The sequence below is a fragment of the Vulpes vulpes genome, chromosome 16 (genome assembly GCF_048418805.1).
Source record: "Vulpes vulpes isolate BD-2025 chromosome 16, VulVul3, whole genome shotgun sequence".
In the NCBI taxonomy this organism is placed as follows: domain Eukaryota; kingdom Metazoa; phylum Chordata; class Mammalia; order Carnivora; family Canidae; genus Vulpes; species Vulpes vulpes.
The window spans coordinates 40,970,767-40,995,477 of record NC_132795.1 but is presented as its reverse complement, the minus strand read 5'-3'; the positions used below and the strand labels follow the sequence as shown (position 1 = coordinate 40,995,477).

At 38.9% G+C, this 24,711-nt stretch overlaps 1 protein-coding gene and 1 long non-coding RNA gene across 4 annotated transcripts in view; both read left to right on the top strand.

The window, feature by feature from the left end:
• Positions 1-24,711, top strand: part of GRIP1 (glutamate receptor interacting protein 1) — a 656,016-nt gene that overhangs the window by 90,799 nt on the left and 540,506 nt on the right. The gene's annotated exons all lie outside the window — the stretch shown is intronic.
• LOC140595927 (uncharacterized) lies at positions 16,433-22,319 on the top strand. The gene is made up of 2 exons (XR_011997901.1): positions 16,433-16,562; positions 17,038-22,319. It is a non-coding gene; the product is annotated as an uncharacterized lncRNA (long non-coding RNA).

Below are 24,711 nucleotides of genomic sequence, written 5' to 3'. Positions count from 1 at the left end.
TTTTGTGTGAATCTTCAAGTAGTGTAATGGGGATCAAAATGTTTAGGATTTATTGCTGTTTAGGGAGGGCAGTGCATTTTCTATTTAATTCCTTGGGAAGAGTCACACATGGGATCACAGTGGGTTTCGTAAATCATATATCCTGGGGCAGCAACCCAGATGGCGTAAAGCTACTGACCTAGCACAGAATAGTGGAAGCATGCTGCCCAAGGCATAGAGCTTGGCCAGCTTCTGTGGGCTGAGCTGTGGCCATGTCACGGTCTACCACTTTGCCATTTGTCCCCGTGGATCCTGAAAGCTGCAGATAAAATTTTCAAAGGCTTAGCTGCCTGTAATTTAAGAATGAACTTGGTTAGAAGTCAAATCAAGTTAAAGAAAATGAAAATGTCATTGCACAAGAGAAAAATGAGCAATCTGGTGGAGATGCAGTATTTTAAAAATAGAGGTTTTTGTTTTCCTTTAGTTGTTTTTGTTTATTTTTTATCTTAGTTTTTAAGGAAAATACTTTTTGGCTTTAATCTAGTAACGTTTAATGGTTGGGGAAAAATAGAAAACAGCTGGTCTGAGACAGATGAAAGAAAGGAATGCTGAAGTGTGATGCATGGAGCGCGGAAGCCCTTACAGAAGCATTGCCTCTTTGGGAAAAATATGACCAGTTTGGGGAAGATTGGAGCTGTTAGCATAATTGCCCAGGACAGAGGCTGATGGGGGACAAGGAGTGGTTGTTTCAAATTGCATAATTAAAAATAGGTAAATCAAAATGATGTGATTTTGATACAGGTGTATGATTTGATCTGCAATTCAGAAGCTTCTACAGTTCATTTCTACAGAATTGCTTTTACTTTTATTTATTTATCCTATAAGATTTTATTTAAATTCAAGTTAGTTAATACATGGTATAATATTATTTTTTTAACACATTGGTACAGTATTAGTTTCAGGAGTAGAATTCAGTGATTCATCACATAGAATGCTCATCCCAAATGCCCTCCTTAATGCCCATCACCCAATTACCCCATCCCCTGCCCACCTCCTGTCCAGCAACCTTCAGTTTGTTCTCTACAATCAAGAGGCTCTTATGGTTTGCCTCCCTCTCAATTTGTATCTTATTTTTCCTTTCCTTCTCTTATGTTCATCTGTTTTGTTTCTTAAATTCCACGTATGATTGAAAACATATGGTATTTGTCTTTCTCTGACAGACTTACTTCATTTAGCATACTATATTCTAGTTCCATCCGCGTTGTTGCAAATGGCAAGATTTCATTACTTTTGATGGCTGAGTAATAGTCCATTTTGTGTGTGTGTGTGTGTGTGTGTGTGTGTGTGTGTGTGTGATACACCACATCTTTTTATCCATTCATCAGTCAATGGACATTTGGGCTCTTTCCACAGTTTGGCTATTGTTGATATTGCTGCTATAAACATGGAGGTGCATGTGCTCCTTCAAATCCATATTTTTGTATCCTTTGGAAAAATACCTAGTAGTGTAATTGCTGGGTCACAGGGTAGTATAGAATTGCTTTCAAATCAAACTTTCAAAAATTTTAAAGATTTATTTATTTGAAGGGGGGAGGTAGGGGAAAGGCAGAGGGAGAGAATCTCAAGCAGACTCCCCACTGAGCCCAGAGCCAGACAACATGAGGCTCCATCCTACTACCCTGAGATCATGACCTGACTGAAACCAAGTCAGATGTTCAACTGATTGAGCCACCAAGATGCCCCAAATTTTCAAAAATTTTAGAGTATAGGGCTTTATTATTACCTTTTTTTAGGGCCATAAAAGGTAGTTACTTTTTTGTATGTATGAATATGTACTTTATCAAAAAATCATCCTAGTCACTCCTCTCCCCTCCCTCCCCTGGTTGAATCTATTTATTAACTTCTGTTGAGATAGTTTCTGGATTTGGATTTAAAATCAAAAACATAAAACATTATTGAAAAAAGAGCCCCTTGCTGGAAATAACTATAGTGACTAAAGGAAAGAGTTCTTTAGTGATGTATTACACAACTTGAGTATTTGTTTTTTTTTTTTAATTTTATTTATTTATTCATGAGAAACAGAGAGAGAGAGGCAGAGACACAGGCAGAAGGAGAAGCAGACTCCACGCAGGGAGCCCGATGCAGGACTCGATCCTGGGACTCCAGGATCACACCCTGAGCCGAAGGCAGACGCTCAACCGCTGAGCCACCCATGCGTCCCCAATTTGAGTATTTGTATCATTATTTGGAACAATATAATTAGGAAAATAAGGAAGCCTGATGCAAAAAAAAATATATATATATATTGAATAATGCCCATTTATATGAAGTTCAAACATAGGCAAAAGTAAACCATAATGTTAAAAATAAGAATAGTGGTGTACTTTGGGGAGGTATAGTGATGTGGAATGGGCACAATGAGGGCTCCTCAGCTTCTTGGCTCTGTCTCATAATCTGGGGGCTGATGACCATAGAGTGCTCATTTTGTGAAAATTCATCAAGCTGTATGCTTAATCATTTGTTTACTTTCCTACTATATTTATGTTACACATAGAGTTAAAATGATATGTTATAGAACTTAATGGACTTTCAGAACTTGCCTTAAGATGTTTTTCTCCTGAAGAAATTTAAATTTTGTAGGCTTGCTGATGTATCTTGATGAAAATTTGACCCGATCCTAAGCATAGGAGATTTGGGAATGTTCATGTTTATATTTTGTTTTTTCATAATTGCATCAAAATCGAGGGATCTTTCTCTGGGAGCTGTCCATTGATGTTCCTTGTAATTAGCAACCTGCTTCTCTTTCTGAAATTATATTTCCAATCATCATCTAAGTATATTCAAAGGCCTCAGTGGGGGTCAGAATTAGCTACAATTTATGTTCAGTTCAAAACATAGAAATTTGTTTCTCAAAGTTCTCATTAGCTCGTGGTTCATAAACCATGAATGTATTTATGTGTGTGTGAGTTTTAGGATTCTGAGGACTGACAAAAAAGAAATAAGAGAATATGGAGAAGGTTTGGAAGAGTTCAAGAGGAGTGAGAGTGAGTGGAAATCATGAAGACATGAATTTTCTGATGTTCATTTAAAAGCATGACAGTGGATTATTCTTTTGGCCAGACATGTGATACATCCAGTGAGACATTTGTATTTAATTCCTATTGAGTGAATGAATTTAGCTGTTCAAACTATAGAAGTGGTAGTGATAGTAATGGTGGTGGTGGTGGTGGTGGTTGTAGTTTACGGGTTTTGACTTTCTTTTAAATACTACTCATTTGAAAAGCTTTGGTTGAAGGGGAGTGGGGTGTACAGGTTTCCAGTCATAGAATAAATAGGTCATTGGGATGAAAGTTACACCACAGGGAATATAGTCAATGGTATTGTAATGGTGTTGCATGATGACAGATTGTAGCTATGCTTTTGGTGAGCACAGCACAATGTACAGAGTTGTCAAATCACTATGTTGTGCACCTGAAACTGATGTAATATTATGTGTCAACTATACTAAAATTTAAAAAATACTTTGGTTCTGTGCTAGATAAGGGGTATAAAATAGTATATAAAACACTGTAATATGTATCTGCTCATCAAGGTCTTTCCTGCCTATATTAAGAACTTATTCTGTAGTTGGAGAAACAAGGCCTTTAGAACTAAAATGTTTAAATGAAATATATGTGCAAGATGAGCATACATACACACAGTAACAATATTTGACAGTTATCGAGCATTGGGTGCCAGTCAAATCTACTACCTTTCTAGTAGAAAAATGCAGAAAAATTGGACCTGGACCAGGTCATCTATAAGGAAAGATTTGCAAATAGGCAACACATATATGGAGATATGTTCAGCATTACCAGTAGTCAAAGAATTACAGATTAAAATTTCATCTATCAGATGGGCCAAATTTGGAAAGAATAATAACAGCTAATGTTGATGAAATTTTAAGGAAACTGGAGTGTCAATTGCTGTAATCTTTCTAGTGGGAAATTAAGCAGCCTGCATCAGAATTTAAAATGTACAGAAATCTATGAGCAAAGGCAGATGTAAGGTTTGTGGAGTCTGGGGGTGTGTGTGGTATTTTATATTGTGTTTTGTTTTGGGGGGGGGATTCTTTTAAAATAGAATTCTAAAGTTATGAATACAAAACTGGGTATGAAAGTACATAGTTTTGATGAGGAAAAAAGAGTAACAGTTTTTTCTGAAATTGGTTAATACCATAAACACCATAATCTACTATGTGGCAAACTTTGAATCAATCTGGCTCTAGGGCTTGGCTCATAACAGCTTTGCTCTGATTGCCTCAGAATGCATCACTATATATGTCTGTTGGCTGCTAAAGACCAAAATGCTTTTGCAACTTTTTGCCACCTCCCCCGCTGGTGCCCTGGCCTAAACCTCTGTCTTGTGTCCCTCAAATCACTGGCATAGCCTCCCTAACTGGTGTCAGTATTTCACCCTTGAACAGAGTGTACATATTATGTTTATTAACATTTTTAGTAATTAACATCCTGACATTCTTCTGTAATATTTTATCCCTTATATATTTATTATATCCTTTGGATTACCCTTTGATTATTTTTTTCATATGACACTGATTTTGTGACATTTTCTACAAAGGCACAAGAAAGATAATTAAGTTTTTTAACATGGTAGGTGGGGATTTCTTTTTATTATTAATAGCTGGGTTTCATAAAACTTGAAAGTTCATACACACACATATTTGCTATTTGTAGTATGGGTACAAGTTTGTTGTGTTTGTAATTGAATATATTCTATTACTGAATATATTCCAGGCACAGGATTCTTTCCATTTAGTTAGACTAATGAAAGCTAAATTGAATCCTTTGCTTACAATTTTGGACACCTGATGATTGGAAGAATTTGCTACATATTAGCTCTTGGTTCTGTACATTTCAAATCTTGTTAGTCCTCTACTACCAAGCGTGAATTGGAATGATGGGCAGTAGGAGTGTTCCTGACCATTTCTAGTCTGCCACTGTCTTTGGAAGAGACCTCAAGGTCCATATGTAAACTGAAGCAAACTAAAATATAAAGTAAACTAAAATAAAATTTGCCCTTGCTGGAATCCAAAAAATGTCCATGGCTACTACAGGGTCACTCAATATAAGGGAAAGCCTGATGAAAGGGAAAGTGGAGTGGAAGGCAACAGCAGTCACAACAGATGCAGTTAAAGATCTTATTTTTACAAATTTTACAAAAACCTATGGCCATGTGAATATAATTTGAGGACTCTTTCATGTTTTGGAAGAGGCTTTAGCAAATGATGGGCTCTGAAGATTATACTTTATTAGGAACTTAATATGTATGTCTCTCTCTATGACCAGTGATTGCACTTTTCAAGAATCTATGCTAATGAAAGTCTGTATTAAGAATCAATAATAAAAAACAATTGTTGAATTATTTATTTTTGTTTTTTTAAATTTTATTCATGAGAGAAAGAGAGAAAGAGAGAGACAGGCGGAGGGAGAAGCAGGCTCCGTGCAGGGAGCCCAATGTGGGACTCGATCCCCGATCTCCAGGACCATACCTCGGGCTGAAGGTGGCGCCAAACCGCTGGGCCACCGGGGCTGCCCTATTTTTGTTTTTTTGAGAGAGAGAGCATGAGTGAGTAAGGAGGGGCAAAGGGAGAGAGAGAAAATCCCAAGCCGACTCTATGTTCAACGTAACCCAGTATGGAGCTCAATCCAGTGATCCTAAGATCACCACCTGAGTCAAAAACCAAGAGACAGATGCTTAACAGACTAAGCCACCCAGACATCCCAGTGATTTTTGAGTTCTTAACTCTATATGAGATTCTTTGTTAAGGCTTCATTTTGATTTTTTATGAGCATTTTGACTACTTTATAACTAAAACTTACATTTCTATGTTTTAAAAATTCCAGAGAATATCAGTATTTAAATGAGGATTTGAATTTAGACAATGTCAAAATTATGATCATTTTTGCTTTACCTTTTCACTCATCCTGTGTATGAACCTGTTGTTTAGATTTATGCAGCAACTACTTATTGAATGCAAAACAGCATTCTAGATCTGCAAATCCCTGCCTTCATGAAGCTTATATTCTAGTTGGGGGAGATACATAAATAAGTCAACAAATAAGATGAATAAGTAATGTCTTGAATACGTTAGATAGTTTTAAGTACTGAAGAAAAACAGTACAGGGCCTCTGGGTAGCTCAGTTGGTTAAGTAGCTGCCTTCAGCTCAGGTCATGATCCCAGGTCCTGGGATCAAAATCTGTGTCAGGCTCCCTGCTCAGTGGGGAGTCTGCTTCTCTCTCCCTCTGCCCCTCCCCCTGCGTGTCCTTTCTCTCTGGCTCTTTCAAATAAATAAATAAGAATCTTAAAAAAAAAGAAAAACAGTATACCAGGCAAGGAAATAAGGAATGTATGTGTGTTGGAAATAAGGGTTGAGATTTAAATGGGTCAGTGCATGGAGAAGGTGACATTTGAGTAAAGACTTGAAGGAATGAGGCATCTTTATGGGTCATAGTAAGGATCTTGGCTTCTTCCTTGAGGGCAATGGGAATAACATGACCTGATTAGTGTTTTGAAAGCATCTCTCTGGCTGCTGGGTTGAAAGTAAAAGAGGTCAAGGGCAGAGTAGGGAGATGGGATCTGATGGGGGGGTCATGGAGATATGGTCCAGGGAAGCAGTATTGTAGGTGTTGAGATGAAGCCAGATTCTGTGGTCTTTCATAGTAAAATAATCATCTGAGTGGGAGATTCTAAGGTAGTCACAGCATGGTTCTTAAGAGCCAACTCCAGACTCCATTGGTCAGACTGACTCCAAGTTCTGCTACTCATGATGATTTAGAGGGACTTTTGTTCATGTCTCATGGTTATTTCTTTCTTTAGAACTGGGAAGACAAAAATAGATGTTCTAAAGTTTGTGCAGAAAGATGTAATTACAAGAAGATAGATTCAAATCTTGCATGCCTTGTAGTCAATTGTTGTTTTAAAAAAACTAACCTACAGGTATGGCGTAATGTCGGGATGGGGTATTCTTTTTCGTTTGTTTAAAATTTTTATATTGTAGCCACTGCAGTTGCTTGTTTAATATTTAAATAAGAGAGGAAAAGAAGACAAAGAAAAAAGAATGCCCTCAAACCCTGGAATCTAGGAAAACTCTAGACTTGAATATTCAATATGCCATAGGGTCTTCTTACGTAATTCTGATGCGTAGATTAAGTCAGGATGAAGAGAAGCCCCAGCTGTCCAAATAGATGAAGTACTCTTCCTTGATACATACCCTGGGAAAAGGCAATATGCTATCTATAAAATTAGTTTAGAGTTATGTTATACCAGGTCTTTTATTGAATGGCATTGGAATGAATTGCCATTTAAGGTAACAGGATGGTGTTTCCTGGAGTTCTTTGAAAGCAGGATAAACACTGGCAGACTTGTGATGTTTTGATTTTGGTCAATAGAGGTCAGATTACTTGACAGACTGTAGGCCCTTTGATTTAGTAATATGAATCCATACAGAGTTCAAAAATCTTTTAAAAACATGCTCTTCTAATCTGGAGGCAGCAAGATCTGAACCCAGGGAATTGCAGATGTCTTCAGCAGACTGCAAGAAGTGTTTGAAGTGCATTCCCCCCCCCCCTTTTTTTAAAGTTGTCATGTCAGTCAGAAAAATAAATAAATAAAATAAGTATCCCAAGACTCTGAATAAGCTAGAGAGTTTTTTTGGTGGTGGTGGTGGTGTTAAAGCATGCCTTAAAAAAGTACTTCCAACCGTAGTTCTCCTGAAAATAACATAGTTTTACATGACATGTAGATTTATAAAAATTACATGTTACTGTGTTTATAGAAGAAGAATGATGCTTTTTTTTTTTTTGGAAAGAAATTAAAGCAACTTTTGCGTGAAAATACATAGGTGGTGTTGAAATAGAACTAAGACTGGGCTCTGGGGGTCCTAAGGTCAGCTTTCACTCAGCCTCTTAATAGTTATGTGATGTTTCAGAGCTAAATTTAAGGCTACTATTGTGTCTCATTTTCTTTTATCTTCCCCTCTCACTGTAGTGCCCTTTTGGGGGTCAGGGATTCCTTTGAGACTCTGAGGGCAGCCATGGAAGTCTCCCATCAAAAATGCACATATGCCCATAGCAGATTTACATGTAAATTCAGGGGGTGTTTCTAGAAACCATCTGTGGACCTCAACTGAGTGTGAGTGAATTAGAATGTGCCAGTAAGAACACGGGGCTACAAAATATGCCATGTGAGCAATGGTTAGAGCATCACAGTGTGATTAACTGAAAAGAAAAGCTTAGGAGACAGGCCAACAATGAGCTATCACACATATTTGAGGAGCTGTCATGTGGAAGGAATATATTTATTCGGGTTGCTTTACAGCGAGGCAGTCCAATACTGTAGCCATTGGCCACATGTGGCGATTTAAATTAAATTAAAATAAGGCAAAAACTAAATAAAAAAATAATATAAACATTTCTTTCTTTTTTTTAAAGATTGTATTTATTTATTCATGAGAAACACAGCGAGAGAGGCAGAGACACAGGCAGAGGGAGAAGCAGGCTCCTTGTGGGGAGCCTGATGCGGGACTTGATCCCAGGACCCTGGGATCATGACCTGAGCCGAAGGCAGATGCTCAACCACTGAGCCACCCAGGTGCCCAAAAATTTCGATTCTCTAGTCAAAGCAGCCATATTTCAAGTGAGCAGTGGCTGCATGTGGGTAGTGGGTATAGAATCGAGCAGTGCAGAAACAGAATATTTCAGCATTGCAGAAAGATGTGTTGGTGTGTTGGGCAGAGCTGCACTCATTTTAAACTTTAAACCGAGTGGATTATGGAAAGACAGATTTCAAGTCGTTATGAACAAAAGTATTCTATCAACTTAACTGTCCAGGGTTGGTTCTGTTGAGCTGGCTGCCTCAGAGAACAGTGAGCTTCCTGTCATTTGGTGGACTCATCCAGAGACTAGATTACTACTTATCTGGAGTGACGTAGAAGAGATTCCCTCTCAGAATCTTAGGGTGTTTAGATGGGAAGATGACTCACTGATTGAACTTTTTTTTTTTTTAACTAAAGACGAAGAAAAAGGACTCCGAGAGAAGTGATTTTTGCCCACGGACCTACAGCTGGATGGCAGAGGCTAGGTATCTTCATGAGTCCCAGTACAGTGCTTGTTTTCAATCCACTCATGGTCTGATGTTGTCGTAACAAGGTCCTCTTGTTGGATCTTGTTGAACAACACATTTCTGATTTGGGTGTTAGCCTACTTTTTTGCTGTTCTTTCATACTACTCTGCAACAAAAGCTGTGCTGCAGCCAAGCTGTAATGGAACATGCTATTGTGTTGTATTGGCTGTGCTGGAACATGTTCTCCTCATTACTGCTTTCAAGTCTTTGCCATTGCTGTGCCCTTTATCAAAGTGACATTTCTTCACAACCTTAATTCTATTCATGTTCTGACTTCTGCACAAGCCCCAGAATACTTCAACTCACACCATTCCGTTTCTTTCCTCAAATATAGATGCTTTTTATGACTGTTACATTTTGTTTTGTCACTCTGATTAGCTTCTTAAAGGCTGAGGTTACTATTTTTGTGTGTACATACTTTTCCTGTCTAACAAGAATGTAAGGTCTCTGAGAGCTGGGACCATAGCTTTCTGCTATCACATATCCCTACATGGCCTACTTAGTGCTTAGTAAATATTTGTTGAATGAATGAATGTTTTTTGAAAGATTTATTTATTTATTTTAGAGAGAGAGGGAGCAGGGGAGGGGCAGCGGGAGAGGAAGAGGGAGTCTTAAGCAGACTCTGCACTGAGTGTGGAGCCTGACATAGGGCTTGATCTTGTGACCTTGAGATCATGACCTGGGTTGAAACTAAGAGTCAGAAGCCTAACTGACTCCACCATCCACGTACCCAGAGTGAATGAATTTTTATCTTCCAGTGTACCTGGTGCTATAGTATGCTTGTCATAAGTCTTCAATAAATACTTTCCAGCCAAACATTTATGTTCTCTAATAAAAAACAGTAAAATATGAGTGTGAAAAGAATGTAAGGAACTCTAACATATAAAGAGCTTGGAAGTCCTCACTCCTGTTCTTACAATCAGAAAAAGTTGAACAAACTGAGATCAGTGACTTTTCTTGGATTCATCGGTAGTCACAGAATAAATGCCACTGAAATCTGGAGAGATGTAAATCCAGGCAGTCACAAATAATTTTTACCTGCCTGAAGCTGAAGTGGAAGGAGTCACAACCTGGGGAGGGTGGGGACAGCAGAAATCGTGATTTTGAAGAATTACTGGAGGCTGAGTGTTGTTTAGCTTAATATTGAGAAATTCCTGGTCACAACAGTTTCAGTTTCAGAAGGGGTCTCACACTTACATGGATTTTGCTTCTAGGAACCCCATCAAGTTCTCACATAAAGAGCCAAGAAAGACTTCCTCTTGACTCTGGCAAGGAGAGAGAAAAAAAAATAACCATTGTGAAATCCTCCCAGAGCATTCTCTAGAATAAAGGTCTATTCTCCAGGGGACATGACTATACCAGTCTTATACCACTTAGTGAAAGGGTATTTCTCTGACTCAAGTTCTCTCTAGCTTTTCTGTATCCCCTAAGGGGGAAGGAGAAAAGCTAAGAAACACTTGTAAGGGTCACAACACAGCAACACAAGCCCACTAAAAGACTGAGATTTAATCATAAGATTCTAGAATACTTCCCCTTCCCCACTTCTTACCATCACACCAACAGAGCTCTCTTGTAACAGTAGATTACAGCTGAAAGAGCTGCAGGATACAGACTCTATCCAAGGAAGTATTCCTGGGAAAGCTCAAAGACAATAGGACACACCTCATAAGGACACTAGAGGAATTTTACACTTCTGGCACCTGTATTTACAGCAAACATTAAACAGTGCGTCTCCTAGCTAGGTTCACATAAAAGTCTTATTTACCTCAGGTCCTGTTGTCTAATATATCATGTCTGGCTTTCAACAAAAAATTACAAGCCATGCTAAAAGGCAAGGAAAAACACAATCTAAAGAGACAAAGCAAGCATCAGAACCACACTTAGATGTGACACAGGTTTTGGAAGATTAGACAGGGAATTTAAAATAACTATGATGCGTAGGTTTTGGACTAATTTGTCTACAAATGTTACGTTGTATACCACGTGAAAGAACAGATAGGTAATATAAGCAGAGAGATGGAAAATATAAGAAAGAATCAAAAACAAATGCCAGAAATAGGAAACACAGTAGCAGAAATGAAGAATACCTTTGATGGGCTCATCTGTTTCTCATCAGACTGAGAAAGTCTCAGTGAGTTTGAAGATAGGTCAGTAGACCCTTCTCACACTGAGATACAAAAAGATAATGAAGATAACCCAGAACAGAACACTCAATACCTCTGCTACAATTTCAGAAGGTGAAGCATACATATAATTAGAATATCAGAAGAAGAAAAAAGAGAGAATGGAACAGAAGAAATCTTTGAGGTGATTATGATTGGTGATTTTCTAGAACTAATGACAGACACCTCGCCTCAAATTCAGGAAGCTCAGAAAACACCAAGCAGTATAAATACTGGAAAATCTATACCTAGGTATATGATATTCAAACTGCAGAAAACCAAAGACAAAGAGAAAATCTTGAAAGAAACCATAGGGCCAGGGTAGGGATAGGGAGACTTGACCTTTAGAAGAACAATAACAGGGCTCTTGTGTGGCTCAGGTGGTTAAGTGTTTGCCTTGGATCAGGTCATGATCCTGGAGTCCTGGCATTGAGTCTGGCGTTGGATTCCTGCTTAGCAAGGAGTCTTCTCCCTCTGCCCCTTCCCCAGCTCATGCTCTCTCTCTTTCTCTCTCTCAAATAAGTAAATAAAATCTTAGGAAAAAAAAGTACAAGAATAAGACCTACAATGGATCTCTCATCAGAAACCGCATAGGTGGAGTGAAATATTTAAAATGTCAAAAGGAAAATGCCCTGCCAACCTTGAGTCTACATCTAGAGAAATGATCCTTCAAAAGTGAAGGAGAAATACTTCCTCAGATAAGTGAAGCTAAGGGCCTTCATTACCAGCAGACCTGCCCTTCATGAAATGTTGAGTAATTTTTCAAAACAAAGGAAAATGAAAGAGTTTGGAAGTTTGAATCTACATAAAGAGGGGAAGTACCCCAGAGAAGGAGTAAATGAAGGTAAAAGAAAATCTCTTGTTTTTTTAAAATTAAGAAAACTATTTGCTTAATACTATTAATGATGTATTAGATGATTACAGCCTATGGAGAAGTAAAAAGAATGACAAGTGTCATAGAGACAGGAGGTGGGATTGACAGTACTTTATTATAGGGTCCAGGCACTGTACATGGCATGGCATAGTGTTATTTGAAGGGGGGCTTGGATTAGTCTAAAATGCATATTGCAAACTCTATGGCAACCGCTAAAAAAAATTTAGAATTATAATTGATATGCTGAGAGAGGTGAAAAGTAGTATCATGTAAAATGCTCATTAATATGATGGAAGGCAGAAGAGGGGGAATGGAACAAAGAGAAAAAAATATAATGAATAGAAAACAGACGAAAACATGGTAGAAATTAATTCAACTGTATAATCAGCTTTAAATGTGACTATAATCAACTTTAAATGGACTAAATATACCAATTAGCCGATTAAAAGAGATTATCAGAGTAGATTAAAAAAAATAGAGGGTCACCTGGGTGGCTTAGTGGTTGAGCATCTGCCTTTGGCCCAGGGCGTAGTCCTAGAGTCCTGGATGAGTCCTGCATGGGGCTCCCTGCATGGAACCTGCTTCTCCCTCTGCCTGTGTCTCTGCCTCTCTGTGTCTCTGTATCTCTCATGAATAAATAAATAAAATCTTTAAAAAAATAGACTCCACTCTCTGTTTTCTACAAGAAACAAAGATGTCTTTCAGCAGATAAATGGGTAACAATCTGTAGCACACAGCCATACAGAAAATAAAATCATGGGGCAGAAGAGACAATCTCTGCAGAATTTGAGGTATTTATCTAGATATTTTACCCTCAAGAAGGTGGAATATGACTCTCTGCTCCTTAAGCGTAGGAAGTGCATAGTGATTTTGTTCCAAAGAGTATATTATGGAAAGGAAGAAAAATTAACTTTATGGTGGTTGCAGTCATTACAAACATACCTTAGCCACATGATCAAGATGGACAGTAACAGTGATAAGTGGTGTTGATATTATCCACTGTTGACATGTGATGAAAATGCACTTTACTCCTATGGTCCCCTCCCCAAACCCATAAGTCCAGTCTTACCAAACAAATCTTGGTTGAGGGACATTCTACAAAAACAGAGGAAGTCTAGGAAATTGTTAGAGGCAAGAGGAGCCTCAGACATTACAACTAAATGAAATGTGTTATCTTGGGTGGAATCCTGGACAGAAAAGAGTCTTAGGTAAAAACAAAGAAAATCTGAAAAAGGTAGGGACTTCAGTTAATATTATATTGGTCCATTAATTATAGCTAATACTTATGTAGGGTGTTAATAATCTGGGGCTATAGAAACTCAGTGTCTTCATAATTTTTCTGTAAATCTAAACTGTTTTTAAGTTACATTTTAGTTAAAACAACAACAACACAACAACGATGTAAGTACACCTACACTTTTCATTTGTAGAACTCTTACTCAAGGCCATTTATTCCACTTTCAAGAGTTCTGCTGATAAAATTTATGATATTCAGCTTATTTCTGGAATGCAGCAGTTACCTTATTTCCCCAAACATTTGCAAGGACAAAATTGTCTTTGAGCTGTTAAAATCCTGTGTCTTCCAAATGTTTTCCAATGCTCATGTTATTCATTGTCACTTTACGGCTTGCTATTTAAGGCCAAAATATGTAGAGTCACAGACGAAAAATAAAGTCCATCTCTGTCATGTCTTCCTCATTTTAACATCACGTTATGAAGTGCCAGGATGGAGAAGGTGTTGCTTTGAAAGCAGACTGCGTTGCAGAAGCTGCATTTTGCAATGGTGTCATCCAAACTCTGGGGAGCTCTGTTATTCAGAAGTCTCCCTGGTTCATTCATGCATTAAGAGGATGAGCCTTGCCGCTTTCTCATCCTGACAGAAGAGAATGTTGCCATGACAGCTGTTCGGAGAGTGGAGATGCTGTAAAGAGCATCCATAATGAAAAGAGAAAACAGCCTGGTTTCTTGGATCTCACTGAAGAGGCATGGAATAACCTGCATGGATTCTAAAAATGCACCTTGAAAATTTGTTACCTTCATTTTAGGCATAATAGTTCGTGGGCACACACATACACGTATATGCGTAGTTCTTCTTTCAGTAGGCTGAAGCAGCATGTAGAAAAATTAAATCTCAACTAAAAACACCCATAGATACTTCCACCTCCATCATTAGAGTGTAGCCTGAGATCTACCGTACTGAAGATTTAAAACATTTGTTTATTTTGTAAATGATTTATTTAAAGGAGAAACTTTTCCAGCAAGAGAGAATTTTTTTGTTAAAATACTGTTGTTCCTCCCAACCTGAAAAGATGTTAGGAAATAATCAGAGAGCTAAGTAGGACTCATCTCTTTTGTCCCCATGAGAAGACTGTATATATATTGTCTATCTAAATGCATTGAAGGAATATTTACTGATTAAAAGATAAGATATCTTGCATTTTTTTTCAAAATAATACGGGAATGGGGATATGGCTAGGGCTAAGGCACAATAGGATTGGCCATGAGTTGATTATAGAATAGTGTTAGAGGCCGAGTTGTGTTCCCCTCAACTTTATTGTTGAAACCCTGACCCCCATATCACTATATTTAGAGATAGGGCCTTTGAAGACGTGGATAAGTTAAAATGAGGCCATTAGGGTGAGCCCTAATCCAATTTAAGTGGTGTTCTTATGAGAAGAGGTGATTTGGACACCCAAAGAAACACCAAGGACGTGCATGCAGAGGAAAGACCGGGCCCAGCAAGAAGATGCCCACCCAAACCCAAGGAGAGGCCTCTGAAGAAATCAAGCCAACTGACACTTAGATCTTGGACTTCTAGCCTCCAGAACTGTGAGAAATAAATTTCTGTTGTTTAAGCCGCCTGGTCTGTGGTATTTTTTTTTTTAAATTTTTATTTATTTATGAGAGAGAGAGAGAGAGAGAGAGAGAGAAGCAGAGACACAGGCAGAGGGAGAAGCAGGCTCCATGCACTGGAACCCGATGTGGGACTTGATCCTGGGTCTCCAGGATCGCGCCCTGGGCCAAAGGCGGGCTCCAAACCGCTGCGCCACCCAGGGATCCCTGTGGTATTTTTTTTATGGCAGCTTTGATACAAATACCTATGACGTCATCAGAGCACACATCCTCTGCTCTCTAAGCACTTATGAAATAGAGGGAAGACGGATGAATAACTGCAATAACGGTGGAAAAGGGGAAGCAAGTGGTAAAGGGGAAGTTGAAGTTGCTTTGGGAGCTCAGTGATGTGTGACAAAACCAGAACTGGGGAGATCAGGGAAGTCTTGCTAAAGGTAGGTAGGAGTTCGCATGGTGAAAAGGGCAGGGGAGAGAATGTTAAGTAGAACAGCATGGGCAGATGCCCGGATTTGGGAACATGGCATATTTGGGAAATCAAAAGTAGCTCAAAAGGGATGAAGTCGAGGGTGTGTGTGAATGAGGGAGTGGTAAGATTCCGCACCAGAGTAGTAAGTTCTTATCTAACACTCTCACTCTCTCTCTCTTTCTCACATTTTGTTTTAGTGTCAGTTGGTCTCTCTCCCTTAGAATGTAAAGCTCCATGATGCCTTTTTTGTCCCTTGCTCACTGTTGTATTTTCACTCGCTAGAATTGTACCTGGCACATAGAAGGTGTTAACAAAACAAAACGACCAAATACGTGAATTAGTAAAAATCATGATTTGTTCTTTTAAGAAATCACTTTGGCAGCCCAATGGAGAACCCAAGGGTCTGTGGGATCCCAAGGAGGGATAACAGTTGGGAGGCTGTTGGAATGGGCCTGCCCAAGCCAATGGCAGGGGCGTGGACAGAAGATTGCCTGATGGAGGAGTTATCTGGAGGTGAATCTCGAGAATTTTTCATTGGGTAGGTCACATGTAAGGCTTGAGGGATAAGAGAGGAGTCCAGGATCATGCCCACATTTCTGCCTTAGGCATTGAGAGAAAGACTGGGACATCTCCTGGGGCAGGAGAGAGAGGAAGGAAAGTAGATTGGGGGGCAGGTTGGTTGGAGGTGCTGAGTTCAGTTTTTGTGTCTGGCTTCAGGTAGCAGAGTGACATCCACATCAGCACGTCTTCTTGCCTGTGGCTGTAGAGAAGGGCTCTCTGGGCTGGACCTAGAGTTAGAATCTTCAACTTCGAGGCAAAACTAAAGCCATGGAAATGGATGCGGTTATTCCAGAAGAGCATGTAGACGCCCAAGAAAAGAACATGGCGTGTTGAGAATGAAATGGAAATAGGAGATCAGAACATGCAGGGAGAAGCTTAGTGCTCATCCCACACTTCGTGAAATCCATGTTGCTATGTTTGTTGTCACTTTATGGAACTTTAAGAAGAGCAGATAGGCTAAATTCTGGCTCTGAAGGTACAGGCTTGGTAAGTTATTTAACCACTTCGTGCCTTACTCTTCCTCTTGTGTAGAAGGAGTCCGAGTAGAATACCTCCCTCCATCATAGGTGTTGTGAGGACTAGATAAGACATATGTGTAGCCTCTAGCAAATAGTGTGTACCCAGTATTGTTAGCTCTTACAAGTACCATTGTAAATTATATTATTCTGTTTCCGGTTGGGAACATCACTGTCTACAGCTTCCAAGATTGATCACAGATTTCTCCAGGAGGACAGTTGTCTAAGTGGAGTGTGATGGAGTGCCCCTTTATGGTGTGGATATGTGTGCATGTGAGTGACTAAAATACACAGGATACCTACCAGCTACTAAGTACAAATTGTAAACTCAATGATGTAAAACTTAAAGCAACATTGAATAGCAAACTCCAGAATAAAATTGTGTTATTGATTAAACCTTATTCACCTCTGTGTAATCCGGATATTATTGTTCTTTTTGTTTTCAGATGGACCTTTGTATTAGTACCTTGAGTGTCTGACAGTCCTGGAACCCCACGCATTTACTGGCTCGTTGAAGTGTGTGTTTGCAGTTTTTAAAAATCTGTTTTCTTCTTTAATTGATATCTTGATGGCCTGGCTTCCTACAGGGTACTTAGTTCTTCCTGCGTGTTTTCTGTAGAAAAGTGGCTTTCATTCTCTAATATCATGCTTCGGTCTAAGTGGCACTGTTTAGCTATAAGAAAAGCATGTTACAAAGGCCTCATGCTTGAGTTCACTGTAAAATGCCCACCTATGACTATCTGTTCTAATAAGAAAAGTCCTCTCTGGGGGATCCCTCTGTGGCTCAGCGGTTTAGCACCTGCCTTTGGCCCAGGGAGTGATCCTGGAGTCCCAGGATCGAGTCCCACATCAGGCTCCCTGCATGGAGCCTGCTTCTATCTCTATGTCTCTGCCTCTCTCTCTCTCTCTCTCTCTCTGTGTCTCTCATGAATAAATAAATAAAATCTTTAAATAAAAAAAAAACAAAAACAAAAACAAGAAAAGTCCTCTCCACCTGACCCACTTTTCTTGTCTTCATTCCTTTCCTCTTTGAAGTCCACAGTGAAAGTTTCTTTGCATGAAATTGTTTATGATAATACATTAATCCCTTTAGTAGGTTTTGTACATTTCAAAAACTTGCCTCTCCGGAAGATTCCCCTTTATTATTATTAAAGGGATACACTCTTGCTCCCTAAATGTTAAAACTGTTTGTTAGCTTGAGCTGTGCTTGCAAGCATCACCACTTCCGCAGCCATGGCAAAAAGAGTTGTTTTAATATCTGAAAAGGAGGAGGAGAAATATTACTATAAATGTATAGGTACCATTTGAACAAGGCCGACCTCAAGGGTAGGCTCTCAGGCAGGACTGGCCTATTTATGGGTGACCTTTCTGCATCAAAATATCATTTTTCACACTACCAGGCTACTTTCTAAAATGTTTATATGGTAATTCTGCATAAAAATTCACCCTTCTGAAATACATTAGAGTACACAAACATCATTTTAAAAATAGAAATATATTCATTCATTGGTTCATTATACATTCATTAATCAATTATTATTTCCTGGATGCCAGGGAGTAATGGCATTTTCTTAGCCTGCAGGAGAGCAGAATAGACATGGTACTTGCAGTCATGGAGCTTAGCATTTATTTAGTGGGGGACACAGACGCTCAACAAATACCTATTTAAGTTTTCAGTAAGTATTTGATGAACAGATGAATTTTTGAATATTGGGATTGAGGGTTTTCCCAAGAAAGGAAAAGATGGGAGATATTTTTCAGACCCTCCTGAACCTCCTAATAAACTCCTGGCTTTCTACAGCTTGGGTTCTCATCAGTGTTAGCAGTTAATACAGGCAAAACAGCCCTTGTAGCTACCCCTTCAACTTAGCTTTTTTGACGTTGTGACTGAGGGAAGATGCATATGAATTCCAATTAAAACTTGAAATGATCATTTGGAACACTTCATATTTTTGTAAATGGGGCTTGCTTAGAAAACCTATAGTCATTCATCCTTTCTCCTCCCAAATTCCCTGCCTTCTCCTTCCCTAATCTTGCTCCTTGTAAAACAGCAGTGGGTCCCTCCCCTGTGAGGTTAGCATCTGAGAAATAGAAGAATTCAGGAAGGTGACCCAAATTGGGGATTAATGAAAAGTGATGCAAAAATTCCATTGCTCTTTCTATAAATGTATGTCTAATCTGTGGCCTGCTGAAAAATAGTACAGCTTTGAACATACTGTAGGGGAAATTATTTTAAAAATATTTTCTGCATGACTTAGACTCTGAACTAGTACAGTACTTGATTTTGCAACAGCAGCATTTGACGCTGTTTGTTGCCTGTGTCTTTGAGAATTCTCTTGTCCTGAAGTTCCTGGTACCAGGCACTCCCAGTGTTCCTCCTTCTATGGTTGCTCCTGACCCAGGCTCTGTTCCTGACCCAACTTCATCTTTGGGCTGATTTCCTAAAAGCCCTTATTTCATCACACTGTATGTCACATTTCTCAAGCTTTGGCACTATTGACATTTTGGTTTAGGTAATAACCTTTGGTGCGGGGGCCTGTCTTATGCATTGTAGGATGTTCAGCAGCATCACTGTCTTCTCTTCATGAGATGACCCATTTGTGACAACCAGTAATGTCTTTAGACATTTTTGAATGTCCCCTGAGGGGTAAAATAGTAATTCCCCCTAACCCTGGTTGAGAACTGTTGCTTTATATTCTTTCCTTAGGCAACCCCACCAGCACACTTGGATTCAGTTATTATCTACATGTTAGTCATGCTCATTATATAACCTCAGTTCAGACCTTGTGCCTGAGCTCCAATGACAACATGTCTTTTTGGATATTTCAAAGGGTTGCAAAGCTAAAAGTAAAACATGCTACGTAGCACACTTCCTCTCTTAGTGTTTCCTATCTCATGATAAGTAGTACCATCCATCCTTCACCCTCATTTCCTTTTTCTAGTCAATCCATAAGCATTGTCCAACTCTACCTCAGATCCATTTCCTCACCTCCAATTACCACCCCACTGCTGCATATCAAGCTGCCATCACATATTGCCCAGACCATTGACGACTCAACTCCAGACTTCAGGACTTTGTACTTTCCTTCAATCCATTCTCTGTATCACTCAGAGGATAGAATAAGAGTAAGACAATAAACCTGAATAAGTCACTTATGTGTGACTTCACCTTTAGGTTGAGGACCTAAATCCCTAATAAGATTAGATGGCCTGTATGGTCTGGCCCCTGCCTACCTTCCTTCCATTTCCTGAAAATACTGTATCTTTCCACTATCGTGTCTCAGCACATGACTAGAGTGTTCGCAGCCAGCTCCACCTCAATCCCACCCTTTTAATTCCTAATATTAGAAGTATTAGGAGTGTCTGTATTTTTTCTTCCCTTTCACTAATGCCACTGAAAGGAAGATGGCTTTATCAGTTTCTTTTTCTTTCTTTTTGGTATGTGCCTGTTTCTAATATTCAGAAAATTCCAATATGACACAAATTAACATGACAACATGAATGTCTATATTGTATCCTTTTCTAAAAATGAGAAAAATATATTTATAAAGATATGAAACTAGAATGAGAGATAAGGAAGTGGAGATAGAATTGACCTTTGAGCTACCTCGGAATTGGGGGGCTGACCCCCATGTGGTCAAAACTTAGCACATAACTTAAGACTTCCCCAGAAGGTAACTACTAATAGCCTAGTATTGGCCAGAAGCCTTACTGATGACATAGTCAGTTAACACATATTTTGTATGACATATGTATTATATAAGGTATCCTTATATAGAGAAAAAATATTAAGAAAATAATAAGGAAGAGGAAAAAATATTCACAGTATAGATTATATGTATATAATCTACATATACGTAGAGCTCTGCAGTCCAAGCCCATATTGTTTAAGGGTCGCCTGTATTTGGAATTGCTTTAAAAAATGATGATTCTGGGATCCCTGGGTGGCTCAGCGGTGTGGTGCCACCTTCAGCCCAGGGCGTGATCCTGGAGTCCTGGGATCGAGTCCCATGTCAGGCTCCCTGCATGAAGCCTGCTTCTCCCTCTGCCTATGTCTCTGCCTCTCTCTCTCTCTGTCTCTCATGAATAAATAAATAAAATCTTTAAAAAAATGATGATTCTTATTTATCACTTGTTAGTGTATATTTTCTGTTTTTTTGCATATATTTATTTATTTTTGATAAATATTAAGATGTGTGAAAAAATGTTCTGGCAAGAAAATGTAGTATATCATAAAGATTCAAAGGGAGATAATTTGTGGCTACTGAGCCAGAAATGTGTATGAGTCATAAATTAAACCTGACAAACCTGTCATAAAATGTAAGTTTTAATAGAAGCATAATCTGTTCTTTCATGAGTGTGTCAGAATCAATAATACATCATCAGCTCTTTTTTAGATTGGCTCACATAATGCAAAAATGTGAAAGTAAACACATTTTTTATAAGTCTGTGATCAAAATTATAAAATGTAAATGTGGTTTAGGGGAAAAATCTATAAATTAGTTTAAACCATAGAATATGGAATATGGAAAGTTATTGTTTAAAAACAAATATGCCATAAACCAAGTTAGAAGACAAATGACAAACTGTGAAAGATAGTTAAATATGTATATATGTATATAGACAGAGGGTTAATTTTGTTAGTACACAAACACTGTTGCATATTAATTAAAAAAAAAATTTACCAGAATAGAAAAAAATTTTTGAAAGGGAATTCAAGCGGCAAATAATTGTTCATTTTAGTTAGGGATCAATTACCACTACAGAGTAAGTTTTATCCATTAAGAAATGATAAAAAAAATAGAAAACCAATAATGATAGATACCTGATATGCAGTGGGGAAGGGGATTCATTCTCTGTAAGTAGGACTTTGGAAGCCTCATAATATGCACCAAAAGCCCCAAACTCACAATTTCCAATTTGAGGAATTTATCCTAAGGAAATAGTCATAAGCATGATGATTTTGATGGAAGAAAGTTTATTCTAGCTTTGTTTAAAATACCAAGACAGCTAGAAATAATATAAATATCCATCAATACATGATATTATGGTTTATTTTACAGTGGAATATTATGCAGTTCAAAAAATGGTAATTTAAAGTGTTTATTCACACAGAAAATACTTATGATGAATCATTAGGTCAAAAATATAGGCTACATCTAGCTCCCTGATCGTGGTTCCTAATATCATTCTCCAACAGAAGAAACCAGGGTTCCTTGGAGAAACAGCTGCTTCTAGGACTGGGTCAGAAAATGTACAGAATGGACCTGGAACATCTTGTAGTGCCAGGAAATAAGGAAGTATTTTAAAAAGTGAACAGAAAAACTCTACCAAAATACCAAAAAAATGAACCCTTCAATGATGAGTATTCAAAAGGACACAAGAACCACTTGAAAGAGACAGCTCCCAATAGCCAAAGTTGGGAAGATTTGAGCAAGAAAATAAAGACGAATTGGATTATAATCCAACATATAAAACAAATATTCATGAGTGTATGCTAATATAAATAAATGATAGAATAATTGGAGAAAAAGACACAAGTCTCCAATGCAGAAAAATTCCAAATAATTTACTTCACCCTCAAAGCGGTGGAGTGTAACTCTCAAATCCTCAAGTGAGGTCTACTCTACACATGGTGACTTCCTTCCAAAGAGTACAGGAAGGGGGAGAAAAGAATAGTTTACAACGTGAGAAGTGCAAACTTCCAATTGTACCGGAACAAAAGAAACAGGGAAAAAGCTCAACTTGAAGGACATGCTACAAAATACCTGAGCAGTTTGCTTCAGAAGCGTCAAGGTCATGAAAAACCAGGCAGGACGGAGAAAGTGGCACAGACCAGAGGAGAGGAAACAGGCACTGTTGACCAAATGCAGTGGGCTCCTCCAGACTGGAACATTCGTGGAAAAGCTGTGATGTCTGAACGAAGCCTGAATGTTAGTTAATAGTACTGTATCGGTGTTAATTTGTCAGTTCTGATAAATGTTTTTGAAGATGATAGCAATAGGGAAAGCTGCTTGAATTGTATCTGGGGATTCTTTATGCTTTCTTCATGACTCTTCTGTAAACCTAAAATTATTGTAAAATTGAAAGTCAAAAAAATGTAGGCTATGTGATAGTATTCACGCAAAAGCTATTTACTAAGTACTTCATGCATGCCGGGGGTTCATCTACGTCCTGAGAACTCCACAGTGAATAAAACAGTTAATATTCCTGACCTTGTAGAGCTTTCATTTTATTATCAATTGATCTTTTTTAAAAGAAGTGCATGTTGATTTGTAAATATATAATCTCTATGATATTCATTTTGCTCTTTGGCTTTATTGAGACAGTAAATGGAAACGTTTGGAAGAAGGTGCTGTTCTTTGAAAGATGAACTAACAGAGACCAGAGTAAGTGGTTTTGGAGACAGAAATGTTTTGCAGAGATTGCCTTGTTCCTCCAAGTCACTGGTTCTCCAGGTGTGCTCTGGGAACCAGTAGCATCAGCAGGGCCTTGAGAACTTGTTAGAAGTAAAAAATTCTCAGGCTGAACTCCAGTCATACCAGATTAGAAACTTTGGTGATGAGGCTCAGTGCTCTTGGGTTTTCACACAACCTCCAGGTGATCACACTGCCCCAGATCACAGGATCCTTGTCTGTAAAATGCAAACAGTAGTACTACCAACGTCATGCCTCTCACATGTAACGGAAGCGTGTAATGCAAGACAATTAGGCACTTGGCCTGGAACATTGTAAGTGGTTCAGTAAAAAGTACCAATTAAAGCCAGATAGCACCTCCCACCTCCCTTCCAATATCTTCATGTCTAACTCCCTTTCCTCCTTTGGGGCTGCTTAAATGGCATTTTATCAAGGAGGCCTTGTTTGTTTGTCCTTTTATAATTGCAAATGCCTCTCCCTCTTGCCCCCACTACCTGGAACTCCCAATCGTCTTTTCTCCTCCCCACCTTCCCCACCCCCGCAGGAGCACTCACCTCCATCTCATAAATTATATGGTTTATACATTCATTATTCACGTTTTTAAAATATGTGTCTTTCCATGCTCAGTTGTAACTCCTCAAGAGCAGGAGACCTTTGTTCTCTCTGAGGTCATCCTTGGATGACCTCTCACATCAGTGCCTGGCACATAAGTAGGTGCTTTAATATTTGTTTCAATGGTCAATGTTATTGTTTAATGAAATTGGGTATCCAGGCACTCTTCAAGCCCTTGAGGTGCTCTGCGTGTTTGATTTGACTTACAAAAAGTTTCCAAGATTAGGCCATGCTTTTGGCAGTGGTTGATGGTCTCCATACTTGGGGAGCTGCTATGGTTGGGGCAGCACTGGGGTCCCAGTGCCCTTGGCTGCCCCAGACACCCACCCTTCCCCTAGGAGTCCTTGAGTAGCTGGATTCCGGGAGGGCTTTCCCTGACAAGAGGACTCTGCAGCTAAGAGTGGGAAACTCACTTCTCTAAACCACTAAGTTAGGACGAGTTTGTGTTCCCAAGTCCTGCTGAACTCTGCGGCCACTTTTATTGGTGAGAGTGGCAGTTAAGAGCTATAAAGCTGTTCCCAGCAGAAGGAGGTGAGTCGAGGTGTCACGAGGAAAGAATTAAGAGCAGGGAAGAAATGAGATGGAGGGGATTTAGGTGGACCAGGCAGATGCAGCGGTAGTGGGAAATAAAGCCAGAGAGGTAATAAAGGCAAAGCCCACATGAGGAGGAGGCTTTGAAACCCAGTAAGAGAAACGTGAACTTTGTTCAGACGAATCAGCAGAGAATTCTGAGAGAGAAGAGTTGTGACAGCTACACATAAGATGAGTTTTGACAATGTTTTTTTAACGGATTTGGAAGTCGGGAAGAAGTATTGTTATCTGTTGAGCAAGAGACCAGACTTTGAGTGTGAAGTTTTATTGTAGGAGGTGAGGAAGGCCAGATCCTCGTTATTTAGGTTGTAGAGGACGTGTGCGTGTCACACTTTCTCTTTGGTCTGTCATGTAGTAGCCGATGCAGGGCTACCCGGTGTTACTCAGTTTTGTCTACTTTTATTCTCGCTTCTCTCTTCCTTTTTTATTTTCTTCTAATCTTTTAGGGTACTGCCTCCTTAATCTGTCATGCTTGGAAAGAACAGAGGCTTCACCAGAAGC